This window comes from Neoarius graeffei, chromosome 10 (genome assembly GCF_027579695.1).
Source record: "Neoarius graeffei isolate fNeoGra1 chromosome 10, fNeoGra1.pri, whole genome shotgun sequence".
Lineage (NCBI taxonomy): Eukaryota > Metazoa > Chordata > Actinopteri > Siluriformes > Ariidae > Neoarius > Neoarius graeffei.
In genome coordinates, this window is record NC_083578.1 from 20,245,353 (window position 1) to 20,270,635 (window position 25,283).

The following is a 25,283-nucleotide window of genomic DNA, read 5'->3' on the forward strand; positions in this document are numbered from 1 at the left end:
ATTGCGCACTCTGATTGGCTACTCTACTTCGAGGCTATCAGCTCATATACCATGAGTAGCAAAAATCAAAAATGGCGGAGCATGTTGCGAACCAGCCGAGGGCGAAATAAAAACTCTACTTGAAAACAAAAACCCCCCAAAAACAACAAAATATGGAATAAAAGAATTTGATGGTAAAAACATATCTTTTTTATTTTCCAAGACTTATTATTATAGTATTTTTCACAAATTGCTCCTGTCATTTTGCTGGTTTTTGTTTACATTCTTCATCTTTAAGCATTAATATTTGTTGAATTTTTTTAGACTGGTTCAAAAGCTCAAAGAAGTTTGAAAATTACAGAACTGAAATATCCAAGGAAGAATTAAATAAATGTCTAAAGCTATCCTATACGTCGGCATGACAGCAAGACGGCATTTTCTACAAAAAAAAACCACTAAAGTCAATTCGTGCAGCCATCGATAGTTTTTTTAGAAGCCCGCCTAAGCCGAAATGATTTTGTCAGACATTTTGTATGAAGTTTTTATCAAATTTGCAAAAAATAAAATACACATGCTCTGTTTCTCAAAATCCAGTGAATGTGGATATAATAAAATAATTATTTCACTCAATCTCGTCATACATGGCTTATAGCCAACTTGGTGCATATCAGCTCATGTATGACTCAATTTTGTGAAATAATTGTTTTATGTGTGTGTGTGTTTCCCTTTAATTTGCCACCATATGCATATCACAGAATGTGCACAAACCCTTACATCATGGTAAAGCACAAAAGCCAACTATTGACGACCCTTCTGGTCCTTTGGCCCATTTATATTGACTCTATTGGTCTTGGCTAATTGCGTTTAAGTGCTAAGTAATCGGCAGTCTATTGTTCGTTTGCAAATTACTAATCAACTCAACAAAATTACAGCTCTCGTGGCACGCTCAAGGAGCTGTCTTAACAGCAGCATTAATATCTCATATAAAAAAAATTATTTTATTTCGGTTGCAAAGATAATGAAGTTGTGGCTCGAGCCATCCTGCTAGTTTGTGTGTCGGTGTTTCATCACAGATCAAATATGCATTAAGTCATTTTGGTTCTATCCCCAGCCACTCAGTAGAGAACTGGAGGAGAGCGTGTTTGAGGAACACCTAAGTCGCTAGTAAAACTTAATATAGTCACCTACCCCATAGCACCTGTATGTAAAAATGTAGCTGGAATAAAATGCAGAATATTAGCTGCCATATCAGATTGAAAGCTACGCCTTGTCTGTATTATTTCATGCAGGAGTAAGGCAAAAGTGATCAAAATGGAGACCTCGGTCAGTCAAATATATCTTTTCATGCTTACATTTTAAACCCTGGTGAACTGGCACATATGAAAGAGGTTACTCTGCAATAATCTGCCATAACCTTTATCACAAGGGACAGTATTGAGCTAAAAACAAGGTGAGCTCAGAAAAGAGAGCAAAAGATCTTGTCTACTTTTCGTGAGAGACCACTTTCTTTCCACTGATTGCATCTAAGGGTGTATCAGAAGGTGAACAGTTTGGTACTGTACTTCCTTTAATAAGGCTCTCATATGATATCGCTCAGGCTGGGTAAATACCTGTATTATACTATTTTTTTTTCCACTTTGGCTCTCTGCTATTTGCTTTTTTAAGCCCTTATAATGATGTGTTGATTTTGCAAACTCTTGTTGATTGTCACCATCAAAACAGAGAGGAGTCTCTTCTAAAGTGCATGTGTGTGGGAAGTAAAGGTATGGGCAAAATTAAACTAATTGCACTTTTTTTGTGTGTGAAACCGTTCTGAGTTTAGATCCTTGTCACCTTTGTATTTCAATGCAAAGAACATGACCTAAAATGGACCTACACGGGATCTTTGAGGAACTCCTACAATTCCCTAGTTCATTTTGTTTTGTAATGGTCTCCATGAACTGTCTGTTGCAAATTCTGCACCCAAAAAAGAAGAATACCTTTGTTCATACGCATTAATGTTCTGAAACGCATGAGGTCATAGCTTGTTTCTGGATGGCGCGTCAATAGCATGCAGTAACTTTTTTTAAGAGCATGCATCATTTTCTCAATTATCAGAGTTGGACCAAAGCTGCCTTTTGGATAAAATGTATCAGGGCTTGAAATGTTACCCAAACTAAATATGAACTATGCGAATCCTGTTTGTGTTAAAATCCCATTTGCAGTTTTCTCCTCACTCTACCTCTAAGCAGGAGGGGGAAAAAAAACAGGGACAGAAAAAAAGAAACAGGGATAGCGGGTAAAAGCAGATGGATAAGGGGATGAGAAAGACAGGACTCAGAAACAATAAAGCCTCTTTCCTGCACAGCCTGAACAAACACGTATGCCTCCCCCTATTTACCTCTTTTTATATCTTTCCTCCACCGAACCCTGAGCAGACACAAAAGGCATTAAAGTATTACGTGCTAATGTTTTTGGAAGTGTAGCAGGGAGGTAGCATCTCGCGGCCCCTTAAACGTCTGGAAGGCAGCACATGGCAACCATTAGCGCAAGGCCCTCTGTAATGCTGCTAAAGCTGCCTGAGGCTCGCCTACTACCTCCCAAACTCTCACTGCAGCACACCGAGACACAGGGACAGTGTGTGTGTGTGTGTGTGTGTGTGTTTGAACACACTGCTGGACCTTGAGTCAGAGGTCCACGGGGGCACTCTGTTCACACACACTCCTCAAGCCCCAGGGATGACACCCTGAAAGGTACGAGGCTATGATGAGAGCACAGTGCATTTGTAATTTGTTTTGACGTTTTTCATTAAGGACACATGCATGGGATACTCCTTGAGGCAAAACGAGCTCCATTGATTTCTCCTGCTTTCACGACCAGAAAGAACATATTAATTTCAAAATGTTTATCAACACGGACGCCAATACTTGGTAACCAACTATGTACAAGAAAATCCTGCAAGGCTATTATAATCTCTCAAAGGGCATGGCGAAATGGAAAATGTGATGTGTCGAATCACCTTCAGATATACTTTCTGGGCCGGGTGCATACAGTATTGTTTGCTTGTTTGTTTGTTTTATTTGCATCCCAAGCCCTATGAGGCTGACGTTCGAGCTGCTAGCTCTGCGTTTATGTGCCTTTGGCAGCGGCTACAGTTTGAGGCCCCATAAAGCCGGCAGTGACAGTAATGAGAGAGCTCAGTCCTGCTGCTTTATAGATCTGCTCCACACCCACTGGCAGTGAGAGCCAGGGACACTAGAAACAGTGATTGTGGAGGGAGGGGAGATGCTACAGGAAGAAGAAGAAGAAGAAGAAAAAAAGCCCTCCCATGCACTGTAAGTGCCCCAACACCAACGGGGAGACAAATGTAAATTTTTGGGGTGAACGTGGGCAGAGGAAATATTATATAGAACAAATCAGATCTTTGCATGTTCTCTGTTTATTTTAAAACCCGTTTGTTTGACAAGCAGGGTGATGCTCTTCGTGACTGAATTCTGGATCAGATGTATTCTTTTACACAATGTAAGCAAGGTCCAAGTTTATGTCTGCAAGACCGAGCTGATGCACGAGTTGTTTGAGTTGCTAATACATGCAGTAAGTGCAACACTTTCCTTTACATTCGCAGTGTGTAACACAAATACCTGAATGCTTAAGGTTAGTCAGTGGCAGGAGGCCAAGCAGTACAGAGACCACACACAAACATACACACACACACACAAAACTCTTCAATGAGTAAACACCACATCAAAACAGCCTGCGCTCATTTCAGCTCACATCCCTCCGTGGTATAATTGGTAAAATGTGGCCTCCATTAAAACTTGCTGACATCACTTAGCGATGAACTAGGCCGACGAGCGCTAACGAGGCCAGTGTGCTAGCTGGGCCCGTCCGGATTTCCCACATCCAGACACCGTTCCATTTGGCTCCTAGCAACACGCCGCCTTATCGACCCAGTGTTCGTAAACAAACCGAGCGCCAGCGTCAGATGGACATGCACAGTGAACATGTTCAAAAGTGTGTTGAAGGGGCTCAAGACTTAAATTATTTGCACATGTGAGAAGGACTCTGGAGCATGGTGTCAACTTGTGCTTTGGCCATGTACTGTAAACAGCATGGGAGCCTCTCAAGTTTCACCTCCATTGTGCATATGTATGTGTGTAGGAGGGGAGTCCCAATTGGCTCAACGAAACCCTATTATAGAGACAATATGGTTTTGTAAATTTGCTTGCCCTTGTCACTCTCTCCCTCTCTGCCTCCACTCTCCTCTCTCTACTCACTCTTTTTCCGTGTCTTTCTCTAGGCTATTCACTTCACCTAAGTGGGTGGAGAGGAGAAATATGTGTGGTTTCATTTCAGAGCGAAGTCTAATTAAAACATGGTTAAGTTCACTCAGAGAGCTCCATTACAAGCGCAGTGTTTGAGATTCGGTCTACAGCCGCCCAGCTTTCTCCATTAACACCTGCTTCTTTTCCAATTAGCCTCTGCAATAAAGACAAATGATCCAAGGGGGCCCAATTAATTCACTTCTGTCAAAGACTCCACAACCAAACTGTGTCACTGTGCTCACGCAACACAATGCAAGCATGGGTGCCTAGATAGACACGCACACACACACACACATACATAAGGAGTGTACACACTACATAGCAGCACATAACCTTTACGGTAATTGAAATATGTCATCACAATTTTTATATTTTCCTTCAGTGACCTGGAGCATATTAAACAGTAGTTCGTATTAGTCTATACCATCAGGTTGAAGTAACTGAAAATCAGCAGCAAACGTGTGCTTTTAAACCCGTAGATTGATATAGTAGCTAGTATTGTGTTTTATATACAGTACATCACCTTTTCACATACTGATACCAATGTAAGAGTGCTGACGAATCTTTACTGCTGTTACAGCGCTCTAACAACACAGAGACACTAGTTCTGGTATAAATTGGTTACACAAACCATATATGTATATACAATATACATCATACATATAGTGGAATGGATTACGAGCCTGTTCATTTGTGTGAACTAGTGCTTCTCTATCTCTCTCACTCTCTCAGAGAAGCCAAATTCCTCTGATTTCCCCTGAGTTGCTTGTTTGCCGGCTGCACCACTCCCATCATTCATCACTTGCTCCTGTCCTCCTCTGTTTGTACAGCAGACCACTGTGTTTGTTCTACCTGCGCGTTCCTCTGCTCGATCACAGCAGTGCTGAACAACAGCGCAGGACATCCCCCTTTTCTTCAGCACGGGAGACAGGAGAGGAGGAGGAGGAGGAGGAGGAGGAGGTGGAGGTGGAGAAGTGATCAGGCAGGTGGTAGCTTGTTGGAAAAGACGCAGAACACACAAGGTAGTGTTCCCAAAAATATCAGGGTCTGTCTAATATAAGGACTTGATGCTAATTTCAGACTAGGATTCCAAGAGTAGTCAATGATTCTTGGTATTTTTTTTTTTTTTTTGGGGGGGGGGATCTGATTTAATAATCAATGTCCTTAAAACGGATCAAACTTTCATGAGGGCATGATGAACCTTTTGCTTATCTGCTGGTTTTTCCCACCAAATGTGGTGACTTTTTACTCTCTAAAACACACAAACTCATACAAACAAAAATAATGATACAAATCTTGCTAACAGCTTTTCAAGGGTTCTTTGGATAATTAAAGGCTCTTAGCTTCTTAGCAAAAATGATTCTGCTAGGAACCCGTTTTGATAGAGAAATACTCTTCAGTAGGGTTGTATATAAATATTTAAGGGTTCCCCCAGAAAGGCAACCAAAGAAAATGTGAAACTTTTAAATGCAGGCAAACATTCTGATTTACAGCAGGCCGTAAAAAAAAAAAAAACACTGTAAAAGGTCTAGCTTTGAATGAATGTTTATTTAAGTCCATACAGACACAAACGAACACCATCATTTAACTCTGCAGATTTCACTGTTACTGTTTAGATGGGATTGGCAGTTTGATCTGTTTTGGCCAAGTTACCCTGGATACTGGCATATAATAAATCATAAAGATGTCACCATGGACTATGGATTGCTGCATGGGACATTCATTCATGTTGAATCATGTACTGTACTTAATTGCTACCTTGAATTAAGTAGTAAAAAAATCAAGACAGTGAAGATCACCTGTTCAGTGCCTAAGCTTGGTTTTGTCTTCTTGGGGGATTGGGAAGGCACTTTTTGGACATGTTGCTCCTTTGAGCTGGAGAAGAATGGTGAGTACCTGTGTGAGGCCAATTTAAGAGGGGCCTCATGTATGGATGTACGGCAGAAGCCATCACTGGGGTTTTTTTCCCCCTTATTAACTCTTTTCCATTAACTTCCTGCCATGATAAGATTTTAATCAGAACTCTAAAATTACCCGCCTTGACATTTATCGAAGTCGAGCCATAGTGCCTTCAGAGCGCTTCGGCCATGCGCGGACGCCTTGTTCTCCCTTTGTCCCTTTGAATGGGAGTTAATTTGGAGTGCATGATTTATCTTGGCGGGACTAAGCATGACGAGGCCACCACCTTTATTTTGTTTTTCAAAGGGAGGTCGGGTGGGGGAGAGCGTTATTGCGGGGTTGTCCAGTGATTGCATTCGGCAGGGGAGAGTGAATGGAGAATCGGCGTGTCGCCGGGGCTGCTTTTTTCCAGAGCACGCATTCAAAGGGCAGATTAGGCGTCTGACCGCGGGGATGACGGACGGACGGCTGGCTGTTATATGGACTGACAATGGTGTGAATACCTGACAGGATCAGGGCTGCCGTGACTAGTCCTGTTAGCCGTGTTCTCTCACTCCCCCTTCCTTTTTTCTTCTCCTCCTTTTTGAAGGACAAAAACCGTTCCAGTTGAGTTAACACTTCCTCTGCCATGAGCGTGGGTACCCATCAGACATCACGATGATATTGGTAAGAAAGGCATGTCAAATGCATTAGCATGCTTAACATTAATATTCAAGTTTCTATGGCTTTTTTACAGAGTTAATGCACAGCTTTCAGGTACATCTCTAACAAGGGGCTATTGACCCTCTGTGTGTGTGTGTGTGTGTGTGTGTGTGTGTGTGTGTGTGTGTGTGTGTGTGTGTGTGTGTGTAAGCCACCTAGGTGACAGAAGACAGGTGACAGCTGCCATGATGTTGAAGGCCAGAGTGACTCACAGCTGCCCATATTCTCACACACACACACACACACACACACACACACACACACACACACACACACACACACACACACACACACACAGCTTGACCATAACCTTGGCAAACAGCAAACATGTCTGGCAGTTTACAGGCCATACGTACCCTATTTTCATTCCTGAACAGAAAAGCAACATTTTGATCAAAAGATCCTACCTCTTTCATAACTAAATAAAGTGCCCTATAAAGGTGGTTCCTCCATATGAAAGATTCCAGCAGATGTGAAAAGCAGTGCTGCCAAGACTAGCTAGCTATTCCATGTATAGCGATGCACTATGTGTGATTGCGCTGCCACTGACCACAGGCTACACAGTCCTGATTCACTGTTCCTCAACCTCAGCACAGGCAAATTAAGACTTGTTATAGCCAACAAGCTTTGGTTGTATGTGAAAGTCATTACCTTGTGTTGATATGAATTTTAAGGTGTAATCAAAAACTTCTGTTGGTCACTACATTAAACAGGCATAATCGACAACCTTCTGTGATATAAATGAAGCCTAGCAATGCAACATCTCATTAGTGGGTGTTAAGAGAGCCACTTTCTCACAAATGATCAAAATGAAGAGTCAATCAAGAACAAAATGACGTTGGTAGTCACGGTGCGGTTGAACTGTCCCTTTAACTCCTGCCTTTAGCCATTACTGAAGAAAAAAAATACCTGGTCTAAGATCCGCTAGTGGAGGCAGATGCTGACAACACCATGGTTATCTGCGCGGGTCAAGTGGCTCCGTGTCACATCCTTCTCAAGTGATCTGTCTCAGTATCGCTGTGTCTGTCTGTCTCGCTCTCTCTCTTTCTCCTTCTCTATGTCTCTCTCTCACACACACAGCCTACAGCTAAGTAAGAGGGACATGCACTCTTGAGAATCAAATGACCCTCAAAGTCTTGTGAATAACCTTGGCTGTAACCTGGCCTGCTGAACAACAAAGGGCCCAAAGCGCTTTTTGAGACAATTATAAATTCTTAAACATTAAAAATGGTTACCACAACCGCAAAGGCCTGACAGAGAGCTAAATAAGCAGATCTAAATAACCACACACGTTTGAGTTTATACACCGGACCTCACATCTGCCCCAGTCACTGGAGGCCTAGCGAACGTCAAGGTTGTGACTAAAGACATGACAAGGGCATGGTCTCGACATCTGCAACCAATTACAGAGGTGGAACTGCCTATCCTGTCCTCCATTATGCTACCATCCCTCTGACCTCTTTGTGAAAGAGTAAATAAAAGAGCCTTCAGCCTATGGAGGAGGGTACAGATGTGGGTACATGCTTACCAACGGGGCTTGGCTAGTTGAAAGAGAAAGAAATGTAAAAACAGTTATCCTAAATAAACCTTTAAATATCTAGAAAGCTTCACAGTCACTGAGATAATTAATACCTTAGTAAGACAGTTATTGTATATTCCCTCGTCATTCACTGATATACATAAATGCCAATATAGTCAAACATCATTGCGTTATTTTCTAGTCTTTGAAGGAGCACAATCATTCATGTATTTATATAATAATGAAGTTCAATGTAAAACCTATTGCAGTCAATGAACAATGAATTTTTTATCATTAATTTTATTCTTAATTTCAGTGTTGTTACATCTTTTCATTTGGACAGTTATATTTTTGCAATGCAAAATGTTACATTTGCAATGCAAAAATGTCATATATTTTATTTCCATATAACGAAAAACTCACACTTCAGCTCTGGGAGAAAACTATAAGTCTGGAAGAAAAGTTATGTCTAAATTTCTGTACATACACATAGCCTCCTCCTTACATTCTGCTCATCAGTGTGTTAGTCCACAGTGACCGTCCCCTCTGACCTCTAGAGCTCACACACCCAAACAAACCAGTCCACTGTTTTTTTTGTTTGTTTGTTTTTTTGTTTTTTGTTTTTTTGGTCAAACTTCCATTAGCGCTTTAAAAAAATTTAAAAAAACAAAACAAAACACCATGGATCTGCTTTGGAGGATACCATGACTGGGCAACAATGGCTTTGTTGGTTCATTGTGCTTATTCCCTCCTCCCTCCCCTTCCTCGGATCTCTGTTTCGTGCTAATTAATTTAATCCTGTAAGCAGGTGTAAGCCTGCTTGTTAAGGAGCCAAGTTTAGGCTGCCCAGAGCAAAGTTCGCGCGAACACAGCCCAGTGATTGTGAAAGGAGAGAATTAAAAGTGGACATAAACAACAACACTGAATTGCTCAAACGGCAAGCGGAAAATCCTGTTTAGGGACCAGACAGCGGGGGGTGAAGAATAGGCTTGTTTTTTTTCCTCCTTGGTCTCTAACTTACTCACGTTCCCTCTTTATTTCTTTCTTTCGTGTTTTTTTGTTGTGTGTATCATCAATATCTTTTCCTTTCCACTCTTCGTCAGGACACAGAAAAGGGCCAAAGAAAAATGGGACACCAACGTTTGAGGCAGTGTCTGCAGAAGTTCCTTTTTTATATCTCCTCCTTTCTTCCTTTCTTCCTATGCTTTTCTTCTTGCGGCCTTTTACGGGGTTCTGTTTTAAATGTGCAAGGTACATAAGGGTCCGTCCAAGGCTCTGGTGTGAAGGATCAGTATTTGGCATGGTTGCCCTGCTGGAGAGCGGATAAAGAGAACCGTGTGAGGGAGCAGCATTTGGCGAGGGCCGCTTGCTGGAGGACAGATAAAGTGATGCGGCCGAGAGCTTTTCAAACGCTGCCACCACATTGAGGCCAACTGTGCCAGGGACAGATCCCTTTTCCGGCCCACAACGTGCTTCCAAGAGCCCCTTGGCACCAGCAAGAGAGGGCTAGGGGAAACGGCTCAGTGCAGAAAGAGAAGGGGATGAATATTCCTCTCTCTCTCTTTCTCTCTCTCTCTCCGTCCCACTAAATCCTGACCACAGTCAATCAAATGCCCTGAACGTTTCCCCCCTTCTTTCCCCAGAGCTATCATGATCCCAATCTACCCAAAAGCACATCCTCTTTCAGGCCCTGAGCTCGACAGCACTTTGCTTCTCTTCTCTTCTTCTTTTTTGGTCCTTAGGTCCCTTTTTTTTGTTCTTCATAAGGTGTCAGCAACACAAGTTCACCCAATACATTCCTTTCTGCTTGTAGTGCAACAAGCTATTGAGCAGAGATAAGCCCCTTTTAGAAACGAAGGAGAATTTAATTCAGCTTTGAGTGACAGCAGGAAGATTTATCCCCTCCACAGACAATGCAGGCTTTTCGGAGACTTTAATCTCCTCCAGACAATGGCGTGTTTTTCACCCCTCGTCCTGGGCTTTTCCCACGATGCACACTGATTAGCACGGACCGATTGGATGCTGGCCATTATCTCTCATTTTCAGTGAATCGTCTGCATTTGTGCAGAGAATGGCAAAGGCGGACCAGGATGGAAAGGGAAAGAGAGAGGGACAGCACAGGGGAGCAAGAAAGAGAGGATGAGAATGAGGAAGAAAGAAGTAGTTCTGTGTGCCAAATTCATTCAGGGCCCTGAACATGCAGATGCTGGGTAAGGTTAAGAAACACTATCACAGAGAGAGAGAGAGAGAGAGAGAGAGAGAGAGAGAAGCATATAAATCTGGGAAGGAAAGAGTCAGTAAAAAGGATGGAAATTGAGAGAATGACAAATAAGAGGACATAGTAAAAGAGTACAAAACTACACAGAATTGAAAAATACAGAAGAGCACAAGATGAGAGAGACATCTAGGGGCCTCTTGGACAGAATTCTGGGCTTCACGATGCTGAAGACAGCCACTAAGCCAGAACGATACCCATGTGTCTTTCTTTTAAAAATGAGTAATAAGAAAGAATAGACACAAGAGGAAGGTGCAATGCTTCTGGAGCCTTTTTTTCCCCCAAGAAGGTCTCTCTGTTATCACCAGCTGAGCACCAATCATAGCCTTTGCTGAACTGAGCATCTCAAATGCCAAAGCAAAATCAACCCTATTCCATTTACATTTTGATTTATACCAGGCAGCCTGGCATATATCTCAACTCAGGATTTGCCAATCGGGTGAGGAACAATATGCTTAATGGGTATAGAAAATATGCATGATCTCAGATATTGAGCAATATTGATCGAAGGCTATTAAGTGAGCATGTATGAGAGATATACACAGATGACATATTTTGGCTTCGTTCCAAAAGGACAATGCTTTAGACTCAGTCATAGTGAAAGTAACAGTGAGTAAACACTCGCTGTTATTTTTGTATATTTAAACACACACACATTCATAATCCTCAAGTTCTCTGCATTTGAATCGTATTAAAATCTACCATACTCCTGTCAGTCAATACAACAATTTTAAAATAACAAACCCTGCGCTTCTACAGTATTTTTGTATTCCTCCGAAAATCCAAAAAGCCAACCCACATGATGTAGTGTATTCCCATGCTGGGAGTGAGGGAAAATAAATATTCCTCTAATTACAGAAAGAAGGGAAAAGACACAGGCAGATGTCTAAGATGACAAACCCCAGATGGGTATCTCAGCCTGGGATGCGGACGCCTCCTGACCACGAGGCTGGACAGAGACCCACAGCACTGCCATTGCAAGCTTGTAGCTGCAAAAAGAGACGAGTCCCAGTGATTTTGGAATCTAAATATTTGTCTCTGAGCTTGGCTGCGGCATCTCAGCTGACTTTTTTTTTGTGTCATATTCTATATAAGTTGACAGTGAAATAGTTTCCCATCAATACTGGATCGTATAATGCCTATGAGTTTTTGTCTAATGATATATGTATAATGCGTACAAATTCTCATTTGAACACAATTAATCGTATTGTATGGTACCGTTTTTAGGGATTGACCTTCTTCAAGCCAGTATTTCAGTGCCTTTGGCCAGGTGAATGGAATCTAACTGAGAACTACATGTGATGGGGAACAAGAAATGCTTTGGCATTGTTCCTGCAGGAAATCCCTGCCTGCATTCATACCTGCTGGTGTCTCACCACAAATCGCACCCCTTCCAATCTATTCACCCCCAGCGTTCAGAAAATGCCTTCTCAGAGAAAGGGTCAAGAACCTATTACCAGCTTTGATAACAATGACCCCCAGCCATGCTCCCCCACTCTTCTACTTCCAACCTCCCCTCCTCCTCACTCTTCCACTCTGTCAGAGTCCATCCATCTATCTTCCCTTTCTCCTGGCACTCAGTCATATGCCACAGAATTTCAAAATCGGCTTATTTTGGTTGTAGGAACCTGAACATGACTGAGTGCAAAATGGTTTGGATGAGTGACATGACATCCAGTAAAGAACAAGAAACAGCAAAAAAAAAAAATTTGGTTGTTCATAACTTTTCTTTTCAAATCTTTCACTTCTACACATCTCCTTTACAGCAAGTTTTCCATGTCTTCTGTTGTTCCTTCTTTTTTTTCTTCTCATTTTTGGCTGCTTATGAGAACTCTGCGTTTCAGCTGGCCTAGTCACCGTCTTGCTGTGGCAGAACGGGTTTGGAGAACTCTCGCGCCGTTTTTATCAGGATGACTATTTTCGTGGCACTGCTCCCTCTCGCTGCACCCCTTTCTCCGTCCGAAATAGTCTGCGCCTTAACGAGCCCTCACCCGTCCCTTTTCCCAGCTATAAAAACAAGGCAGCGCTGAAGATGCTTGGAGGATGTGGTTATTATTGCGCTGAGGCCCGGGCCAGTTTCAGTAAATGATGCTCCAAACATAGCCTGAAAGGAATGACTTGGGCTTCTGCTCATCATTCCTCATTTGCACAGGCCATGAGTCAGCCATGGTGATATTATTTGTTCCAGAGAAAACACCGACTCTTTCTCTTTCTCTTACACACACACACACACACACACATATACACACACACACACTTTCCCTGACTATACTTGGCCTGGCTAAGTAATTCAAAAAACATGGCCATAATTTGCTATGACATGTTTCATTTTGGAGCTCCGATCAGATAGGCATCTCTATTGCAAGCGTCCTCTGGACAGGAGTAAAGCGGGGCTATTTGGGTTGACTGGGAAATGGGTTTTGCATGGGCCAAAAATGACCTGGAACCTGAATGGCAATGCTTTGTTTATTCTTTCGCTTGTGTCCGCTGAACTCAAATGAGCCATATGCCCCCACATGGATGTCAAGTTGAACTGTCCACCCACATTACCCAGAAGAATGGCATTAAAACCAGAAGGGATTTGTAACAAAACCATGATATTAAAAGCAGGAAACAGAGCAAAAAAAAAAGTGTTAGTGAAGATAGAAGATAAGAGTTTAAAAAGACACAGGGCTGTATTTACTGGATTTAAAGTCAGTGGTTGAATTCTGTGCTTTAGTAGGTTACCAAAGCCAACCTAAGCCACAAAAATGAACATTTTCCTCACAGGCAGGGGGAAACAAAGTGGAGAGAGAGAGAGAGAGAGAGAGAGAGAGAGAGAGAGAGAGGTGGGTAAACTCTGGGCAGTGACCTGCTGAGGTTTAATTTGGGTGAGAGTTGAGCAGGACGCCAGAGGCAAGCCAATATACGCGCATGCGTCCACTTACACACACACACACACACACACACGGGAAATGTCTCTTTGCCCTTCTGCCACCTTTGTAAGAACCATTACTTCCACCCACACATTGTCCCTGATGGAGCAGCAGGCTTATCAACTCAAGTAAGAAAACTATCACTCCAACACCATACACACAAAACTACCACTCAGATGACAAAATAGCCCATACACTCAGGGTCATCAAAACATTAAACAAGTGGAAAACGATCCATTGCATACTAGTTGTAACATGACAGATTCTGTGATACGAAGGAATTTTCTCTGAATAATGTTTTCCAGTCTACAAAATATATTGTATAAATTGATTAATATTGCTATTATGGCAAAAAAAAAAAGCTCTCTGTGGTACAGAGGAATAAGTCACAATGATATACAGTATGATAACTTTTATTTTATGGCGCATGAAATATTTGTCTCTTTTCACATAGAGTCAGTTGGTAGTTAAACTAAAACTGTAGCTTTCAACTGCATCAGATTCTTCCGCTTGTGAATTGATTATTTATGATGGCACAACACAAGTCTATTATGAGTTTACACACTGAGGCAAATGTGGAATGTGTTTCTGTCCAAACTTCACACAAGACAGACTGTTTTGTTTAGCAGAAATATAAAAAAAAGTGCCTTGCACGGACATTATGCACCATGATGATCTCCATTCATCCCTTTTGTGTAAGGTGGTGCAGGCTTAAGTCATTTTAGCCAGATGTTAATAAAACAGATAAACCACAAACACTTCATCCACCTCCAAGAAGGGTTGAATCTCCTAGAAACAAACCCTGGAGAAAGAAAATGTTCAAAAGATGGCCAGAAGAAGCGCTGCTAAGTCAACAGTGGTAAACGGGCGATAATTGCCCTCACTGCTTCAACAGCTGTACAAGCTGATGTGCTCAATGAAGGAAGAATAGCCCCTTTCAGGAGGACTCGCTGTCCCTTGGGCACCCCCTTTTAACCCCTCCCAATTCCGTTGGATCAACTGTAAACACATTGCAGCCAGTCCACTAAGTCTTTGTTGCTTAAAGCCCCATTTTTCTTGGCTGCCTATAGTGCGAGCTCAATCGGATGCTGTCGCACAGAGAGCCGAATGTTTATTATGATGTCTCACAGTATGCATTGACACTGCATTGGCTTACAATTTGTTTCCACACAATCTGAGTTCCATAAGACAACTTTTTCTTTTTTTTTAACATAGAGGAACTTTCCAGAAGCCATATAATACAAGACCGACACGAAACATGGACCCGGGGCAGTGTCCGAGGTCAAACATAAGTGCAGCCAAATTGGATTTGTCTCTACCTACCTCTTACCCCAATGAAAAGGGTAATTAACAATGTCTGGCTGATTGAAACAATAGTCCCCTAGTGCAACAGATAAGGCGCTCCAGCTGGAGGCGGGCAGACAGAGTTCCTGCACTTCAAAGCCTTACCAGAGACCCTGGACGCTATCAGACACTAACCTGATTGGGAATCCAATTTAAGAATGGGGGGGGTGGCTAAACTCACAACCAAAATGCTGAAACAAAACCAGTTGTGGACCCCCGCCTCCTCCAAGAACTGTTCAGAGAGTCTGTCATGACATTGTGAAACATGAAGCATGACCTCCTGGTTCGATTGGAAACGGACCCCACATCTGAGGACAGGCCTCCACACCATAATTGAATCAAGCTTTGCAGCCACATTGGGGGAAAAAAAGTTTGGAGGGGGGGGGATCGACACAAATCTTGTGATTGATTCTTGAGTAAGGAAGTTGACAAGGTCACTTTCAATTAATGGTGTTCTTGCGTGCAGATAGCTGTTACTAGGTCATTGCTGTGCATTGAGTACGTCAGAGTTGACAGTGGAGGCCAGGGGGTAACATGAAGATTTCCCTTAGCTGTGTTGTACATGTACTGAAATTATCAGAATGACAGGTGACAGTGCACAGTTGTGGTGCGCCTGCAGAGTGATGAGCTCATCCCGAGCTGAAACTCTGCTGTCCTGCCTGCCTGTGACATGGCTGTACTTTCCAGTGGAGCACAGGTGTTTGTTAAAATAACATTGAGGAATTATGATTAATGGCATTTGCAAAAAAAAAACCCACTGCATGTTCTTTCATTAAAACTTCATGTCTTGTCTCGTATTGTTTCTGATTGAAAACAGATTATTTGGTTGGAAAAGATGATCAAACACAAATATTTGAAATTGTCCCAAGTCAGGAAGCTCTCTTGATTTTCAACATATTTGTGGCTATTATGAACTGTCAAGATAATCTATGATTTTTGACTGATTATGTATGTGAATATTTCTTGGATTTTTTTTTACATAAAGAAAGAACATCTCTTCATGTCTTGAAGGGGGGAAAAAAACTGAAATCAAGTATATACACACATTTACACAACTCCGCCAGCATCAGTTGGCAGTTGTTTGGCGAGACGTGAGCTAGTCGTTTAAACCAATAAGCCATTAGCAGACACCTGCAGGCCTGAAAATAAACAAGTCGTATTTGCGCTTTTCTCTCTCCACTGAAACACTTGACTCAAGGCATGACTCCCACAGCCAATAAAAACAGATTTATTTATGCACTTTCATCGTGTGAACACTCAGTTTCACCACTACACAAGCTCGTCATCTCAAGCACACCAAAACACACATGGACACATGTCCACCATATTCCAATGCTGATTTCAAAAAGTTCTCTTAACGCTAGAAAAACTCCACACAAACTCATACACACGCTGAACGTCCCATTTACACACACAATGTCCTCCTCTGTGTTCCTTTCTAAGGTCCTCGTTTACATATTTTTCCAGGCAGAAGTGTCGAAGGTCAGTTCAAGATACATGAGGGAACAAAATGAAATTCCTGCAAACCAAAGTTGTCACGTTTGGATGTGCTTGTGACAGAGAACTCTTCTCTCGCACACTCTTCTCAAAACTCACTATAGCTTTGTGGGATAGCAGGAAGTATTAAGCTCCGTGGTTTTCTAAGAATTGAGTATTAGGTTCCATTTTTCCTGGTGCACTACCATGGAGTTTGATTATTCACTCAATGCTGCTGATTTAGTTTGTAGAGTTTTGTTGCTACTATAAACGCATCTCGCATTCGTCCCTGTCACGTGCAGACTGACACACAACTCTACACACGCTCTTAAACTCACCCTAGTAAGCACACACACCCTTGACCTTTTACCAGCAGGACTCTTATTAGTCAACGAGCAGGTTTGTAGCGTTTTACCCCCTCCTGATCGACCCTTGTGACAAAGATCTCATCACATTGCTCATATCAATTGAATAAAGATGACACTATGATAAAACAGCCACATAAAAGATTCATTGAGAGACACAGAGAAAGCCATGGGGGTCTGCTCCTAATTTCCCGCTATTTAATCCATGGTCGTGATTAAGGTAAAGGAGTTATTCTTGAGTATTTTATTAAGAGGCGCTTTAGGCACTGGAAGAAGGGCTTTATTGCTTCTCAAACAGCGTGCCATACAATACAAGACAAACATTTGCTGTTATTCCAGCAAACTCGAGTCAGATGTGGCAGCAGGGTTTTTTTTTTTTTTCGTTTGCAGGAGAAACTGGGCATCAAAGGCAAGTCTCTTAAAACAAAACTCTTCTCTTTTGCACAGGTCTTGCCCTGAGCCAGGTCCGGTAGATAAATACAGAGGTGTCAAAAGAAAGCAGGAGAATCCACTGACTTGTTTTAATTAAAGAGCTGAGTGCTGACATGAACGCTGTGAAGATGGAAGGAATGCTATCTTTTCAGCACATTAGTGTTTTTTGGCTACTTGAGATGTGGAGCACTTCCTAGAGCATCAACTGACAGTCGTTTCAGTATTGTGGAATGTTACACCTTGACTAATTCATGAATACTAGACCCATATTAGAAGCAAAAAAAGTCTCATCAAGGACGACCCACCCTCTGTATGTAGAATGATATTTGTTAAGGTATGAAAAGTTAAATTCCCAGACTGATGCATTGTTCTTCTGAGAGATTTGAATAACCTTGTATTTGTCAGGCCACCAAGTATCCCAAAAACAAACAAACAAAAACTCGCAAGAGAAAGACAGCAACCGGACTACAGTGTAAAAGCCTGTTAACATCAGAACTGATGAAAATTCAAAAGAAAAAGTTGTAAACGAGCCCTGCGATGATCTGGCGACTTGTCCAAGGTGTACCCCGCCTCTCGCCCATAGTCAGCTGGGATAGGCTCCAGCTTGCCTGCGACCCTGCACAGGATAAGGATGGATGGAAGTAGTAAACAGGGATGTAAGGAATGTTAGCTGTTGCATATTACACCTACTGGCTTTTCCATCTTCTTTATTTTATTGATACCTGCTGCACAACATATTGCTTCCACCAAATTGCTAAACGTTTGGATAACCAATACAGAAGGACATTCAGTTATCCAAATGTCAGTGCATCAGGATAATTAACCGACTCATCTGTCAAACATATATGTATCTGAGCTTAATTCCCATTATGGATGCAATAAGGGAGGAGGGCAACCTGTGGGCTCTAAACCAAAGCGTATCCAAGCCCTATGACCTCCTGCCATTCTAAATATGTCAGTCAAACAGAGAAGAATAGCAAACAAAAGGTCACTAAATGATCTCAGGTGGCACAGGAACCACAAGGGGAGCATGCGCCCATAATGTGTCGACCTACACTTCGCGAAAGCCAATTACTCTAAGTGGTGTTAGGTCTCTGATGTCACAATAAAACAAATATTTTAGAAGCACTCACCCTCATTCTCTCAATTCTCTCTGAATTCTATCCACTGCTATTGGATTCTCAATTCTGATTAGTCAGACGGTCTTGGTTAATTTTCTATAACAGCAGCTCTGACCATAATGCTGACTGTTAGACCAGTCAGGGTCTTTATTTATATCAGTGTGGTCTTTCTATTACAATATTAGTTCTGTAGTAACAATGTACACAGGGACTTGATGGACACTCGACATAATCAACATTAATAAAAAACAGATTTAAAACGGTGTTGTTATTTTACAAAGTAAAATGTGAAATTGTTGACATGATCATGCATGATACATTCTGTAAGGAGACATTTACCACCATGGGAGAGTCTTCACGACAGAGGATTTTGCGCTTTCTGGTTTCTTGGTAACATGAAAAACTGTTGCATCTTACTTCCTTCAAGAGAGAAAAAGAAAGTCTGGTAAGGGAATGACTGTTTATAGCTGTTATAACATAAGCAAACTTATTTCATAGATATTCAACAATAGCTATAAATTATTATTATAACTATAAGTCATTTTAGAAATTAAAAAATATATACTTTTGGAAAATTAGGGCCAATCTGCCATTGACTATTTTTTGAAAGCAGCACACCTTTTCTTGTTCTATTCCTTACATAATAGTAATATATGCTCATATCTCAGTGTTACAAAAGATGAACAGAAACACCACAATAGAATAATGAGAATGCTCCTGACTGAGTTTCTTTCTTTCTTTTTTCAGCAAAATCAGTTTTTTGATATATTGACACCTAAAACAGACAAATATACATTTTGTATTAGTATACATTTTTTTGTACTGTTTTCCCAAAATTTTTCATCTTTTCAGGTGGTATGATACATCAAATGCACATGGTTAGGGATTTGAAAGTTTAAAAGTGGTCACATACTGGTCACACGCCGTCCCATTAAAAGCAACTGCAGTGTCCAGTGTCCAAAAACTGACAGAGCTGTCTTCAGAAGGAAAACATTTGTTTTAAATAACTTGGCCCCAATTAAAAACTTTAATTGACATCTTCAAGAAAACCTCAGAGACATTTGCGAATGGTCAACTCGGGAGCGGACGAAAAGCCACACAGGCTGGCATTCTAACCGCTCATAAAACACAACGCAGAAACCGGATCTTCATTTTATGTTTAGCTGGAGGATGTGGCTTGACTTGGATGCATGGAGAGCGAGAGAGAGAGAGAAGAGAGAGAGAGAGAGAGAGAGAGAGAGAGAGAGAGAGAGCAAAAGTCATTGAGTACATAGCTTGTTTCTTTGTGACATTCATGTCTACTGGGCACTAAGCTATCATGTTAAAAAAAACTCATTTACAAAGCTTCCTAGATACATGAGCGAGAAAGCAGTAGGAAGTGTGATTGAGGTGAGCCCGCCTTCTTCCTCTTAATGAACGACTGTATAAATGTGCCAATAATGTACATTTATGATTAGTCCTGGAGACAATGCATGCTGTGTGTTCTTGGCCCACCTCCAGATAAATCAGGTGTTACCAGGAAGGGTTTGAAAACACGCAAGCACTTCCTGTTGCGTCACGTGTTCTCTCCATATTGCGAACAAGACAAACAGTGCTGCGTTAGGCGGCAGACAGGTGAATGTCTTTGTGAGTAAGAGTTAATGATTATCTTGAAAGTGGATGAGGGCTGAGGTGTCTCGCCAGTACAGTACATCCTTTGCCCTTTGTGGAGGATGCTAATCTCGCGCAAGGCTCTCGTCTGGGGACGTCCCAGCTGATAATGTCATAGAGTCCAAGTGTAGAACAGAGCAATTTGTTTTGCTCCCAGAGCTATGTTCTCTCTCTCTCTCTCCCCTCTGGATTGCTGGAGTGCAATGAGAGTCATTTATTGATTAGTAGCTTTTAAAGAGGCTATACATATGATAACAAATAAATGGTGGGGTTGCAATCTCAGCTCATTATCTCTAGCCGCTTTATCCTGTTCTACAGGGTCGCAGGCAAGCTGGAGCCTATCCCAGCTGACTACAGGCGAAAGGCGGGGTACACCCTGGACAAGTCGCCAGGTCATCACAGGGCTGACACATAGACACAGACAACCATTCACACCTACGGTCAATTTAGAGTCACCAGTTAACCTAACCTGCATGTCTTTGGACTGTGGGGGAAACCGGAGCACCCAGAGGAAACCCACGCGGACACGGGGAGAACATGCAAACTCTGCACAGAAAGGCCCTCGCCAGCCACGGGGCTCGAACCCGGACCTTCTTGCTGTGAGGCAACAGCGCTAACCACTACACCACCGTGCCGCCCGGGGTTGCTATATCTAAAAAATATATTAGGGTATACATATAAATGTATATAGCTAAGAAATTGGTATACCATTTAATAAACCTTATCATGGTGAAAAAAGTTTGCATTGTGAATTTATTTTTGAACTCACTTGAACCAAAAGCCAATTTATCCCCCCCCCCCCCCCCCACCCCCAATTCCCACCCATTTGCTAATTCTTGATAGCAACAGGGCAGCTACTAACCTGGGAGGGCAATGCAATGTCAGAGGGCAACTCAACATGCTTGGAAGTGAGCACAACTGCCCTCTTTCCTACACATAGGCTGACAAACACCATTGATCCAGGGGCTATCCCAGGAATGCTGGGCACTAGAGAGGAATACATCCTGGATGGAATATCAGTTCATTGCCAGGCACCGTGCACACACATTCCCATACTCGCGTACACCTAGGGACGATTTAGCACAGACTGTTCAACATGCTACGAGCATGTTTTGGGGAGGTGCGAGGAAACCAGGAGACCTGATGAAAAGATCTCAAACAGAGATGTGAGAACATGGAAAACTACACAGACAGTAACCTGAGGTCAGGATCAAACCCGGTAGCCTGGAGCCGTGCTCTTTCCAAATCGTGTTGGGGGGAAAAAATAAATAAAAATCTGGAAAGAGCTCACTATATGCCTTTCCTGTTAGCAGGTGAGGTCAATAAAAAGAAGTAATAATAGAGGGTCTGAGAAAGAATATGAGGCAGTTTACAAAGTTTACAGCTTCATTTCTGTCCATCACCTACAGGTGGAACTTGGCTTCACAAATGGTCACATTTTCTGTCTTTTTTTTTTATTATTATAACATTCTGTTCTGTCCAGCTTTGAAGACAAGGGCAAGGTCAGGGGGTAGAGTTCCTTGGAAGGACTAAAATACTCCAAAATAATGATAACAGACCTCTGCTACATACTTTCACAAAGACACCATATGACTAGAGCCCCCTGCCCCCTGAATTCCCGCCTTCACCCTCATCCACCCCTCCTGTCCTCTCTCTCTCTCCTCCTCATTTCCATTCCTTCACCCTCCCCCCATCCTCCTCTCATCTCCTTTTCAACAAGAGCAGTTTGTCAGGGTCAGAAAGCAATTCAAAACCCCTATTAATGAGCAAGGGAGAGAAAAGTGAGGTATGGGAGGACAGGGGAAAGAGTGGGGGGTGGTACTGAGGGGTGCCGGGGGTGTCTGCCATCAAAGCTGACAAGAAAAGAAGGCCAGGTGGTGGTGGGAATCGCAGCCTTTTCCGTCAGGGCAGAATCTTCTCCGTAATTAGCAAGCCGGATTGGGACCCTCTGAAGCAGGAGGATAGCTCCTCAGAGGGTAACAATTTGCACTTCTACAGGAGCCGCAAAGGGAGGACAGAAAGGAGAGGAAAAGGGAAACTATGGCATCTTTTATTGGGGTGGATAAAGCTGCCGCATCCTTTCAAAGGCCTGGACTGAGGCTTCCAGAGCAGAGGAAGAGTGAGTGAAATAAAGGGGCAGAAAAGAAAGAGAGCAAAGAAAGAAAAGGAATTGAAGAAGTGGACAGCAGTCGGAAAAGAGGCACAAATGCCAACATGCAGTTCACAGAGCAAAACGAAGGAAAGGGAGCAAACAGAACAGTGTGTGTGTGTGTGTGTGTGTGTGTGTGTGTGTGTGTGTGTGTGTGTGTGCAGACAGCTACTGACATACAGCCAAACTACAGACACTTCCAGAATTCAACAGGCCTCTCTTGCTAATGCCACCTGTCACAAACATAAGAGTGAGAAGACGGGACGAAGCAATGAGCACAAACTTTGATGGCAGCCCTTAATGCCCACCATCTTCACACCTGTAAACAGATGACTGTTTGCTATAAACCATATTAAAACATGTCAAGCTAGTTCCATTACTGTAAAGTTATGCCTGATTTTTTTTTTTAATTGATCACGGGTTGATAATCATTAAGCAGACTCAGACCACAGAAGGGCTGACAACAGAGCTATACATCAGACCTGCATGTTACAGCATTATTTACTACATACTGTAGTTTGGCAAAGTAATTCTTATTACCGTCACCTAGTCATCAAATAGTGCTGTACTATTTTGATATACTATTTTTAGTACTGATGTTTTAAACTTTTTGGCCTCTAAGATAGCAACCAGTGTTGGTGTACAATTTTGGAACACAATATAATGTGGTGATATGCGGTTTCAGTCCTTTCCCGGCTTTCGGTCACCATTTGTCGCCCATCACTCAGAAGCCTGTGTTCTGAGCACCGGTGCACATTTACACATTGGGATGTTGTTGCAATTCAATATTTTCGCGAGCTGCTGCATTGTTACCATGGCACTGGAGTTAATAGGCCATCTTAAAATGCTTGGTTGACACCCCCTAAAAACCCCCTTCTCAACATTTCACTAACAATGTCACCAGAGATTCAGTGGATTCCTACATCCATAACTAGGAATTAAAATAGAAAAATAGAAAAATTTAAATAATAACAATAGATAGTATAATATAATCCATTCCTGTTGTTGTTGTTGTTGTGAAACAATAGTTACTGGGATGATGGGCACTTTCTTGATCACAGTTTCAGTAGAAAACACTTCTACAAGACACACACATTATTATTTCAGCCTATCCTGGGACATTGCATTCCCATCTTTTCCTAATGACACAATATGGAGGAGAGAAGATGAGTGAAAGAGATAGACATAAAAGTCGGGCCCTTTGAACACGTAATCTGTGGCGGACTTTAAAGCAACACAGCGAACCGCGTCCCTCTGGAGAAGCTGATCTATTGGGAACGGCATTCACTTTCTTATCACCAAAGGATGAAACATCAAAGGCTGAAGAAGTCACGTCTGTCCGAACACAACCCACAAGACAGGGAGGATACTGACTCACCCGCCAATATGGGAATGTCAGAATAGGGGACTTACTGTTTCGTCTGTGTGTGCTTGGGTGTGTGTATGTATCACGCCTGAGATGATAAGCAGAAATAAATATCCCCACAGCAAAATCACCATTCCTCTTGTGTTGTAGGAAGTGTGTTCATTTTACACAAGCCTGGCTCAGCTATTTAATGCCATGAATCCAAAACAATACAGATAGCCCAAAAACCACTTCACCAGTAGAAGATCCGAGATTAAGGGAGTGGCAGGAAGTACTCACAAACCACTTACTGGTTAATATAAGGACGGTGACACTGAGTAAAAACAAATGAATCTTTTACATGTAAATTATACAAAACACTTGCACCCATGTTTTTGCATAATTTTGTAGTTTAGTCAGCTAACAGCCACCAGATTAACATCTACAAGCTTCGTAGTAACATTATACGCGAACATCAAAGTAACATAGCCTGTCTTTCTGGATATGTCAGTGTTCTCAGGGTGCACCCAAGAGTACTCATATTTAGCTTAGCATAAAGAAGAAAAGAGCTAAATGGTGAATGCATGAATGAAAATGTCATACTTGAAAAACATGTTGAAAATCCTGTAAAGCTCCAATGGGGTTTCAGTAATCACCCAGAAGTGGTCTTCTTAAAATGACTTTAATCAGTGATTAAGAAATGAAGTCTGGGACTTTAACAGCCTATCACTCCTTTTTTTTTTTTTTTGGTAACTAAACAGCATACAAACTTCACAGCAATCATAACTTTCTGTTCTGTCAGCGCTCACATAACTCGTATAATGTGCATGAAAAAAATTATACTGTACACAGAACAAGGTTCAATAATAATAATAATAATAATTATAATAATTATTATTATTATTATTATTATTATTATTATTATTATTATTATTACATTTAACCAAAGGTTAAAAAGTGTTCTCATTTTATTAAAATTACAATTCATTTGTTATTTAACATTTAATTAGGTTTATACCAATTATACACTGACCCAAACCATGAGTGTTTTAAATTAATTTGACACACTATAGACATCCAGAAGGGTCTTCCTTGTGCTTGCACTTTCTAAGCTGGAGTTACGCCACTGAAACATTTTTGGGCCAAAAATCAGCAGCTCTGACCAGATGAATTTGAGTTCATTCTTTTTCTGTTTGCTCCAAGTCCAAGCTCATGCTCATGTATGAAGTGCTGACGTCTCGATATGCAGCCAATAGGCTCTGCTTCCAGACGTCTGAGCTATTGATCTGAGATTTATAATTTCCCTTTTAAACTTGATCGAAGGAATAAATATATGTGGAGGCAGTGTGAATGTAATTATATATACAATGTACAGTACATGCACTACAAGAAAGGCAAACGATTTAACCCTGACTGCATATTTATTATATACTGCAATTTGATTTTGGGCAAGGATTTGCTGCAAGAAAACTATGCACTTAGAGAGAGAGAGAGAGAGAGAGAGAGAGAGAGAGAGAGAGAGAGAGAGAGAGATAGGCCAACATCTCAAGAGTCCTAGGAAGCGTGGGCTGAGGAGGGCCAAAAACAAACAAATCTAAACTCTGTCGATTGCAGCTTGGGACTAAAGTAGCTCGTAGTGCAAGAGGTCAATAACCATATTAGAAGCGCAGACGTCTATCCAAACAACTTATTATAGGCTTTTAGCATCAGGCTCGGAAAGTAGAGTCACAGACATTGCAGATTATGGGATCCTTCCTATCATTAATTGGTGTGAATAACATGCCTGGGTTTGAACAGGTGATCTCTGT

The 25,283-nt window shown here is 41.9% G+C and overlaps 1 protein-coding gene across 8 annotated transcripts in view; it reads right to left on the reverse strand.

Annotated features, from left to right (window-relative positions):
- Nucleotides 1-25,283, reverse strand: part of prdm16 (PR domain containing 16) — a 225,842-nt gene that overhangs the window by 193,949 nt on the left and 6,610 nt on the right. The window contains exon 2 of one of the 8 annotated variants that reach the window (XM_060931488.1): nucleotides 18,671-18,751. The exons of the other annotated variants lie outside the window; for them this stretch is intronic. The gene's annotated coding sequence lies outside the window, so the exon portion shown is untranslated. The remainder of the gene's footprint in view (nucleotides 1-18,670; nucleotides 18,752-25,283) is intronic. 8 annotated transcript variants of the gene reach the window in all.